This window comes from Notamacropus eugenii, chromosome 2 (assembly GCF_028372415.1).
Source record: "Notamacropus eugenii isolate mMacEug1 chromosome 2, mMacEug1.pri_v2, whole genome shotgun sequence".
Classification (NCBI taxonomy): domain Eukaryota; kingdom Metazoa; phylum Chordata; class Mammalia; order Diprotodontia; family Macropodidae; genus Notamacropus; species Notamacropus eugenii.
The window spans coordinates 496,779,125-496,790,051 of NC_092873.1; the positions used below are offsets into that span (position 1 = coordinate 496,779,125).

Consider the following 10,927-nt stretch of genomic DNA (forward strand, 5'->3'; position numbering starts at 1 on the left):
TGGACTAGATCAGGGGTGGGGAACCTGCAGCCTCAAGGCCACATGTGGTCCTCTAAGTCCTCAAGCATGGCCCGATTCAGTCAAAGGGCTGCACTTGAGGACCTAGAGGGCCACATGTATCCTCGAGTCCTCAGGTTCTCCATCCCTGGACTAGATGGTCTCTTCCAACTAGAAACCTATGATGCTATGATCCTTGAGGATTTAGCAGTCACTTAGCAAACACTTGAGTTAAATTGAATTGAATTCTGCACCCTTTTCTCTACCTCTTTCTTTTAGCCTATTGCTAATCAAAAGTACAGGCCCTCTAGTGAGCATCCCTTCAGCTTGGGTTAATGGGTCTCTGTCCCAGAAGCCTGTCTTCTGGGCAAGTGATTATTACTTTCTATTATTGTACTTCTCTCTTTCCTTTTCCTATTTCAAGTAACATATAAACCCAAGTCTCAAAGGCTGGATATCACTGAGGAGGGGAAATGTACCAAGTATCAAATTGCTGCTGAGCCAACAGGAATGGTCTTTAAATACTGCTCAGATGACTAAACAGGACAGGTCAGGATGGTGCTTAATTGAGCTATGACTCAGCAGCACCCTGATGGTTGGTTGGCCCCTTGCTGGAGGATGGGGACAGGGAGGCAAGTGGTCAGTGGGTCTAAATATGAACCTGTTTTCTCACAAAGGTTGTAAGTCCTTCTCTGGAGCAAGCTGTGAGCTCCATGATGGGCCTGAGCAGGAGCAGGGATGATGCAGAGATCGAAGTCCTTCAAGAAAGAACACCCCGAGTTCCTTTGACAAGAAACTGTCTTACTTTAAGACTAATCCAGGATACAGAGAGGGGCAGCCAGCCAGAACTAAGACCATTTTCTCCATGGGCAACCATCCAAACAATAAGATAGATCCACAATGGCCTGGCTAGTATCAGTGAAGCTAATGGTGTGTCACCAAACCAGTTCATGCTCAGAGGAGTCCTTTTCCCCTCTATGTACCCTATAAAGGTTGGATCTGGGCCAGGATCAGCCCTCCTTCAAGGCTAGAAAAGAGAAGTAATGAAAATTAGGGAGTTGGTCTTCAGGATGCCAGCTAGCTGATCAACTTGAGGCTGGCACCAGAAGTCTACTTTAGTCCTGGAGCTCTGGGCCCACCTTGTCATAGTATAGCATGGGTTTGTGGCATGATAAATAAGGCATTGGATTTGGAGTTAAGATGAACCTGAGTTTAAATCCTGACTCAGACATTCTTCATGATTCTGGGAAATCATTTACCTCTTACATGTCTCCATAAAATGAAAGGGTTGGACTCAATGACCTCTAAGGACCCCTCTAGGTATAAACCTATTGATGATCCTTATTCTTGGATTCTGGTCATCATCTAGCATGAACACCTCCCTGGTAAATTATAGACCTTCATGAGACTCCTTTCAGTAACTGGTTCTACTTACCCTTGTCCTTCTCCATAGTAACAGAACCTTTCATAGAGTTGACAGCATCACCCTTAGAGCTGAAGTGTTTCTCTAAATATGTTGTTTCTGGCTGAGTGTTTGTGAAGCATCTTCTATTGGTCTCCCACTAGCCTGGAGAGGTCTGTATCTGCTGAGAATCCAAACTGAATGTGTTCCAACAATGTCAGACCATTCTAGCACACGGCTTCTCACCCACACCATTCCCTTGTCCCCAAAGAACATAAAACCTTTCATGCTTTTGGCCAGGCACCACACTCTGGGTTGTTTTATAGTTTTATTGAAAAAAACATTTTTTTGACACAAATGGAAACAGATGATTTGGAGAGACTTGGACCTCCACCAAGGTCAGTCAGGGAGAAAACAGTGAGATTAATAACTGAACTTTGCGCTTCCTGTGTCTATCTTTTGCCTTCTTTTCATGAACAACGCTGGCAGAACATAATCTGGATTTGATTGTGAGCCCTCTCTGCTGGAGCTGATTATCACACTCTTTTCTCAGGAAATTTCAGTGCTTCCTTATTGACTCTAGGAGAGGGGTCCCAAACTTTTTTGTATGTCCTGCTGGAAAGACACAAAATTTAGCTAAGATGTGATTCCTTCTCTTATGGATCTTATAGCTTAGTAGAGGAATAAGGGATCAGTTGTTTAAACAATATTATTCAGATGGATGTGCAAAGTTCCTACATAAATATTGTGTTATATCCATGAATTTGGGGCAAAATGTAACAGGTTCACAAAATTTCAGGGAGATAGCAAGAGAGCTGATAGCTGTTATTGTTGAATTCAGGTCACTAGGCACTGATGCACTATATCCTCTTAGAGCACTGGAAGAACTGGGAATTAACATTGCACAGTCATTGCTAGTACTCTGCAAAATATTGTGGAGGACTAGAAAGACCTGGAGAATGTCCTGGTTTTCTCCAAAGGGAAGAAGAAGAAGAAGTAGAAGTGTAAAAACTAGAAGCTAGTGAGCTTGGCTCCAATTTCTAGAAAAATTCAAGACTGTTCCCTGATGGATGGTTGATGATCACCTCACAAAGGAAGCATGGTCTCAAAGAATCAGTAGGGCTTTCTCAAGAACAAGTCATGCCAAGTAAAACTCATTTCCTTTGTTGAAACAGATATTAGACTGTGAAATCTGGAAAATTCTGCAGACAAAGTTTACCTACATTTTAGAGTAAGCATTTGCCAAGATCTATCCTCACAGTCTTGTGGAAAACAGGAAATGAAAAGTAGATAAGTGATAGTGCAGTTGGGTAGATTCAGGGCTGATTGAATGGCCAGACCCATATATTTAATAATTAAAGGTTCAAAGACAACAGGGAAAGTCTCCATTGGAAGCGACCAGGGATCTGTGTTTAGTTTCATTATTGTTATCAGTGACTTGAATAAAATCATAGATGGCCTAATTAATCTGATTTACTGGTAACACACCCCAAACTGGGAAGAACAGGGAATCCACTGAAGGACAGGGGTGGAATCAAAAAAGATATCGACAGACCAGAACATTCAGGCAAGTTAAATGAGATGACATTTAATAGGGAGTAAATGCCATTCTTGCACATGGGTGCAAAAAATTAAGTTTCTTGAGGTCAAGATTAGGGAGACAGTACTAGGCAGCAATCAGTTAATAAGCATTGATGGAAGTACTATACGTGAGGCATTGTGTGGAGCACAGGGAGTGCAAATACAAGTAGAAAGTCCCTGCCTTCAACAAGCACATATTCTAATGGGAGAAGAGGACACATAAAGGAAACTGAAATGGATGAGGGGATGGGGGATAGGGCAAGGTACCTGGTGTGAGGACATGATCGAGACAGTCTAGAATGCCACCTGAAGATAAATGATCTATAAAGCACATCATGGTTGTAACGTACTACAAGGGCAAAATGAGTCAACAACTTGGATGCAGTGACCAAGAAAGCAAATAGAATTTGGACTGCATTAATCAGTCTATAAGCATATATTAAATGCATACCATGTGCTAAGCATTGAGAAAGGTCTAGTGTTCAAGACTAAGGAAGTGACCAACCCTATTATGCTCAGATCACATCTGCAGTATTATGGTCAATTCTGCATGCCACAGTTTAGGAAACAAATATTATCAAATGAAATAATATTTGCAAAGTGCTTAGCATGGTGCATGGGACATTTTTTTGTTATTCAGTTGTTTTCAGTCATTTGTGTTGTTGAGTCGTTTCAGTTGTGTCTGACTCTTCATGACCCCATTTGGGGTTTTCTTGGCAAAGATACTGAATTGGTTTGCCATTTCCTTCTCCAGCTCATTCTACAGATGAGGAAACTAAGGCAAACAGGGTTAACTTGCCCAGAACAACACAGCTAGTGCTGAGGTCACATTTGAATTCAGGATAATGCGTCTTCCTGACTCCAGGACTGGTACTCTACCCATTGTGCCACCTAGCTTGGTACATAGTAGGTGCTATTAAGCTTGTTGACTGACTATGATGGCAAAACACAATACATAGTTATAGCTGAGGAAATTAGCATCCACCATGAGCATACTTTGATTTTAACCTTTATATGAGGGTATTACGATGTGATTACAAAGAATTTTGAGGTTGACAGATGGGATTATGATAGCTAGACAATGATAGATTTAGTAGAGAACCAAATGTAGAGAGGTCCTAAGCACTTTCTCATATTGTCCCTACTGTGATGGGGCTGAACTACAAATGGTTGACGTATCAAGTTTCTGATTCCCTAGCCTCTCCTGGACATATACTCCATACTGTGGCTCTTGGTCCCAGCTTACTGTTTACTCCAAGCCTGGTCATGGTACTCTAGGCTACAAGGACTCCCTCATTCTAATGCTGCTATGGCTCATCATATATATGCCTTTGGTGTGATGGCACAAAAGGCTAAAAGTTTGCCCACTGTTGATAACTACATATTAAGAATACTTTTTTCCTTTATTGGGAACCTGGCTTTGACAAAACTCTTATTGGGAGGGGACTAGCACAGTGGGAAAGCATTGGAGCAAAAAGTTGGATCTCAAAAGGTGAGATATGTTCATGAGTCTCAGGTCGATCATCTGTGACCTCAGATCCCCCAAACAAGTGCGGAGCCAGGAATATCCTGGAAACAGGAACATGACAGTAAGCCCAAGGTTGGCTCTTCCAACTGTGGAGGCTTGAAACAAAAAGTAGATCAGCATGAAGTTGGGGGTGTGGGTGGGATGGAGGTTGGGGATGGGAAGAAATGTTGAAGAGATCCAGGCTTCATTACCACTGCCTCTCCACCATGGAAAGGAGCAGAGACCCAGATAAACAGGGTAATGAGTGGAAAAGCCAAAATTCATCTAAGAAAAAATCTCAGTAGTTATGATCAGTCAGTAAATTTGATTTAAGTAATAGCTATCATCTGTACAACTTTATAAACATTTCCTTTGAACCTCATGAGAGCTCTGTGAAGATGGTTGTTGACGGAGTCATGTCCCTCCAGATTCCTAGGTCAGTGTTCTTTCTGCTTGATAATACTGTCTTCCAAACTCAGCAAAGGAATGGACCAAGAGCTTGGTGTGATGTGTTCGATGCAAAATCAGAAGACCTGGGATCTAGGCCCACTTACATTACTTATTAACCACATGACCTTGGACATGCCACTTATCTGAACTTCACTTCCCATATCAGTGACTTGGTAATAATTATACTTGTTCTACTTGCCTCACAGCCTTGTCATGAAAATCTGGTTTAACATGGATGGGTCACCAGTGAGTAGAGATTCACTGAAAATGATTGGTCACTGAGGATAAGGAAGATGGAATCTAGTAACCCCAAGTACTGAGACACTTGTGGCTTCCAAAGCAGCCAGAGCTGACATCTGGCAACCTAAGGGTTCTCTTGATCACCCCTGCTGCAGGTATTATTAAAACCCCTTTAATGATTAGTTATTGACTCTCCATCACCCTTAAAGAAGGGCTGTGCCCTAATGTCAGAGAAGAGCTATAAGGAAGGGAAAACCTGGGATTATGTTCCCTTTGAGGGAGGTCTGGAGGAGGGTGACAGCAGTGAGAAACCAACAGGGAGAACCAGCAAACCAAGCGCTGGGATTTGCTGGTGGAGAAGAAAATGGGATGGGGTAGAATACAGCAGTAGTGGTCCCTAATTCCTTCATAACAAAGAGAGAACCAAGAAAAAGAACTATCCAGCATCGTGGATAAAGAGAGGAATGTGTGGAGAAGTCACAAGTCAGTGTCATGATTGACTTGCTGTTCTCAATCACCTCTGCATAGTTGGGGCTGCCAAGAACCCTTGAACTCTTTCTGCTTCTGGGATGCCCACATGATATTTCCTGAGTTTTAAAGACAAAGGCAGGGAGAATATGAGAACTGACTCCATGACTTTCTGGGCATTCCTTGAAGTTTAAGATAGTAAGAAACTCAGCTCCAGATCCGTGTGGGGCCATGATGGCGAGGAGAGAAGAGCAGGGTCAAGAAGCCAGGAGGACTGACTCATAGCAGCTTGAGTCCTTTTCAACTAGAGTGAATGCAGAGTTGGCAGAGGATACTGAGGGGCAAGAATAGCTGCCATGTTTGAGAATCAGATTTCCTGTTAAAAAAAGAGCCAGTTCTCAAGTATTATCTTATGAATCTAAAACAAGATTTAAAACTGGAGAGGATTCTATGGGCCATTTAGTCCATCACCTTTATTTAACAGAAGGCAAGAATGTTTTTTTAAATTAAAAAAAAATTATATCGGAGCAGGATTTGAACCCAGGTCTTCTGCTCTTTCCATTATACTATGCTTGCCTCTTGAATTTCTTAGTTTCTAAAATGAGTGGGATTGGACTTGATTCTCTGTCTGTCTGTCTCTGTCTGTCTCTCTTTCTCTCTCTCTCTCTCAATCTCTCTCTTTCCCTCCCTTCCCCTTTCTGTCCCTGTCTCATTCCTTCTGTATCTAGTTCAGATGGTAGACTCACAATACTTAAAAGGTATTGACTCAACCACCATATTTTCCCTATTCTTTAGACACTGTCTCCACTCTCTGGATTTCTTTCATGGATCACAACTCACTTCCCTAAGCTGGGCATCTCTGTAGAATTTAACTTGTGCCTCTTGGTCCCCTTCAGCCCCTTACCCTTGCTCAGTATCAGAATAGCATTGTTATTATTCTTAAATGTAATTGGTACAAATGAGAGCCAGAATAGTGTCTATAGTGTCCAAAGGCTGTGGAATTTCCTGTTCAGCTAGATTATTGACTAAATTACATTCACATAAACATAACCTGGTAACTTTCCTCTCCCCTTGCTCCTCACTTGGTGAATGAACAATATTCATTGATCAAAAAAAAAAGTATATTAATCTTTTAACTCTGCAGCGGGATAAAAGATTAGTGATGGCCCCTGATCCCAAGAAAATTGCAGTGTAAATTGGGAAGACAAAACAAGGCAAGAAGCCTGGAGAGGAGAAGATTTAGAGAGAACATGACAACTTTTCAGGACTCGGAAAGGTTGGGGTGTGGAAGAGGGGGACCACTTTACTGGGCTCCAGAAGGCAGACCTAGAAATAGGAACTAGAGTAGTAAACTTAAAGATCAAGAAGACCAGAATTCAAATCTTGCCTCAGATAATGACTGGCTGTGTGACTCTCAGCCCATCATTCACCCTCAGTTTCCTTGTCTCTCAGATGGGAATAGTAATTGTCCTCAGCTTTCAGGGTTTTTGGAAAGTTCAAATGAGATAATATGCGTAAAGTGCTATATTTTTAAGAGAACAGGATAGAAGTTGCAGAGGGGAGACTATAGTAGTCTGAAAAAAACCTTTCTAAACTTAGAGATTTATGTTTATTGCATTAGGCAATGGGACCACATTACTGTTTCATAATAGGGGTGTGTGTGACATACCAAAGTGTTAAATTAGAAAGACAAATCTGGCGCCATGGTACAAGATTGCTTGGAAAAGAGAGAGCTAGTACAAGGAAGACTAGTTTAGATCTTGCAACCCCAAGGGAAGGAGCCCCTTATCAAACAAACAGACTGGAAAGCAAAATTGTTTGAGATATGTGTGGGGGATTCTCTAACAGGGATGGCATGGAATCTATCACCACCTTTTTAACATTGATTTCCTGTGACTCGTGGGTCTTCCATACATGTAACACAATGGAGTGGTCAGAGTGATAGATTTGAAGTCAGGAGATATGGTGCCTAGTTCCATCTCTGCCAATGGCTACCATCCATATGCTATTAGGTAAGCTAATCACACTTCTGAGAGGGGAATCATATAGAACTTCAATTTCTAATTTCAATGATCTAGTATTATATTAGTATCATATTAAATGATTTAGTAGTATATGTTTCATTATTATGTTATACATTGTTATATATTATAGTTTTGACTTCTGGGTTGAAAACCTCTACCATTATGTGACCTTGGTCAAATCACTTAACATCTCTTTGCCTCAATTTCTTTAACTGTAAAAGAAGGGGATTGTACTAGGTGACCCCAAAGGTCCCTTCCTTTTCTAAATCTATGACTCCCTGGCCTCCCCAGAAGTCAAGGGTCTCTGGATGTGGAGTGTTTCAGCATTTCTCTCCATATGGTAAATTCTATTTGTCCAAGGAGAGGGAGTATTTATTAAGTATCTATTATGAGCCATTTATTGAGTTGAACCTCACAGATAGTATCTCATTGTATCCTCACAACAATCTTAAGAGGTAGGTGCTATTATGACCCCCATTTTATAATTGAGGAAATTGAGGCAGATAGAGGTTAAGTGACTCACCCAAGGACATTCCTAGTAAGTGTTTGAAGCTGAATTTGAACTCAGATGTCCTTGACTCCAGGCCCAGCGCTCTATTCATTGTGCCACATACCTGCAAAAAAAGTTGCTTGGAGAATCCATTTTATTTTTCATGCCCAGGGTACAAAGGTTGCTAATTATGGCTGAGTAGCACAGCAGAAAGAATGCTGAACTTGGTATTAACAGGGACAAGGTTCAAATCCTGACCTATGTGATCTTGGACAAATAACTTAATTTCTCTAGGCCTTATTTTTCTCATATAAAATGAGGATGCTGGACTAAATGGTCTTTAGGGTTCTTTCCAAATCTAGAAAGATAATCCTAGAATTAGGTGGTGCAGTGGGTGGGATGCTGGGTCTGGAGACATGAAGACCTGAGTTCAAATTCATTCTTAGGCACTAGCAGTGTGACCCTGGGCAAGTTACTTAACCTCTGCCTCAGTTTCCTCATCTGTAAAATGAGTTTTGGATTTAGTGGCCTGTAAGATTCTTATCAGCTCTAAATCTATAATCCTATGCAAGAGGGCATTTCAGAATGAAGAAAACTCCTACCACTGCAGAAGTTATCTCTATAGTCTTAGAGAGTTGCCTAGAGCATGGATAGATTTAGTGATCTCCCCAGGGCCACACAGTCACTACATGTCAGAGGAAGGATCTGAACCCAGATCATCTTGACTCTTAGACCAGCTTTCTATCCAAAGGTTACAAAATCCAAATAGCATTATCCTGCTGTATGTATCACAAATATGGATGGATGTATAAGTATGCATAGCATGAAACTTTGCCATTGAATTCTTTATGTAAAGGGTGAAAGGGTACATTTCTGGTCCAGATTCATTTTAATTTTTTTTTTTTTTACTTTGACTCTTCTCCCCCCCACCCAGATTTATTAACCTATTTCTTTTTGGTTTTCAACAATCACTTCCATAAATTCCAGTCTGGTCCAGATTTGAATCACTAAAAATGCCACTCAAATGTTTCTCTCCAATAGGAAGCTGAAAATCCGGAATTCATCTCAGTCCAAGGTTTTGTGATAGGCACTAGTAATCACTCTATCATCATGGTGCAGAGAAACTAACCAGATGGGTCAGTGTCAACTCCACTGAGTTCTTGCCTCCTACACTTGAGAAGGAGGAATTCATTGGCCAGCTTTGGATCAAGTGCCGATAGTCTGAATCAGGCCTCCTCTGGTGTGGCCTTTCCCTACTGGTGAACCACCTGGGCTGGAACAAGCTTTGTATCTCCTTATTACCCCTACCCCCAACCCTTTTTGTTGCTAAAAAAATAAATCAGTTCTAATAAAAAACCAACCATTTATAGTGTATTCTTTATTGTCCGCTAATCCTGCCAACCTCATTAAATGGCCGTGTGTGGGTTATTTGCTGTAGCTGGAATTATCAAAGGCATTTTTCAGCAGGGACACCAGGACAAACACTGGTTCCAATGCCAGCTTCTACTGTAACATGGACATCTTAGAATCAGACTTGACCAAATGACCCTTACATTGGCGATTAGTTCTTAATTTCAGCACCAGGGGCATCCAGCAAGGATTTGTACCATAAGTCACTGTTCACCACTCTCATGAAAAAGATGTGACTTATTAGAAAACTCACTGTACTCAGTGCAGTTAATGAGATGTGGAAAGCTTTGTAATTTGATTTGCTGGGCCATATGCTGTAAGGGGATACTGCTGATTTCATCCCTCTCTGTTTAATTTAAGCGGTATGCAATATCTTCTTCGTATGGCTACTTATATAATAAAAATTAACTTGGGGTATAAAAAAATACACCATTGTGGGGTTTATGACTTGGTGTGGTTCAGTCTCAAGTGTTTTTCATTTAAACATCTGTAAGTAATGTGTGGGTCTAATTTTAAATCCCGGCAAATATTTTCCATTTAACATTTGGTCGAACTGACAAGTTTGCCGAGGTGGCATGCAGGGATTGTCAGTAACAGATACTCGAAGTATCCCCAAGGCTATATTGCCTTTTCTTTTGCTTAATTGAAGATAGCAGTAATTCAAAACTTGGTCTTTTTTGACCCTTTTTACATCTTGCAGGATTGCAAAAAGCCAGCTCCTGGAGGCAGCCGTTTCAATCCCTTAAAGCCCCAGCTGGAGTGGAATCTCTTACTATTCTCAAAATAGTTACCTTGGTCCTTCCCTTTCCCTGGAACATCTGATTGCAAGGATGTCCACTGCAAGTTCAGGGAAGCTTGATGTGGGAAAAGGGCCATCACAGACTCTGCTCTGAACCAAGGAGTCCTTAACAGGAAATTTCAAGGGAGGGTTGGTAAGGAGATGCAGGGGAGGGGAAATGGAATAGTAAAGTGAGATTTTGGAGGCATCCTGAACCCCAGAGGGGGAATCTAAGAATCCAAGTTCAAGTTGTTTGCCTGTGACTTAAAAGTTTATTTCAATTCAACAGACATTTATCATATATGCCCAATGTTTTCAGGGCAGCAGCAGGGTGAGGGTGGAGTTGTGGGAACATCGATGAGAAAAAGAATGACATCTTTATTTTTACTAACCTCTAACTGAAATTTGGCATTTCCTTCTGTTATGAATTTTTAAAATACCCCACTATTATTTAGAGAAAGGGTGAACAGGTTGTCCAGGCTGCCAAGGGGATCCATTAATGCAAAAAAGGTTAGGAATTTCAGCTTTAGTGATACAAAACAAAATAATCCCTGACCTCAAAGGAGTGGGGTGGGCAGTA

At 41.3% G+C, this 10,927-nt stretch overlaps 1 long non-coding RNA gene across 2 annotated transcripts; it reads left to right on the forward strand.

Annotated features, from left to right (window-relative positions):
- The first annotated feature begins 5,146 nt into the window (after window positions 1–5,146).
- Window positions 5,147–9,519, forward strand: LOC140524208 (uncharacterized). 2 transcript variants are annotated; one of them, XR_011973608.1, is made up of 3 exons: window positions 5,147–5,332; window positions 7,494–7,657; window positions 9,201–9,519. It is a non-coding gene; the product is annotated as an uncharacterized lncRNA (long non-coding RNA). The 2 variants fall into 2 exon arrangements; XR_011973609.1 differs by having other exon boundaries at window positions 7,576–7,657.
- Window positions 9,520–10,927: the final 1,408 nt, after the last annotated feature.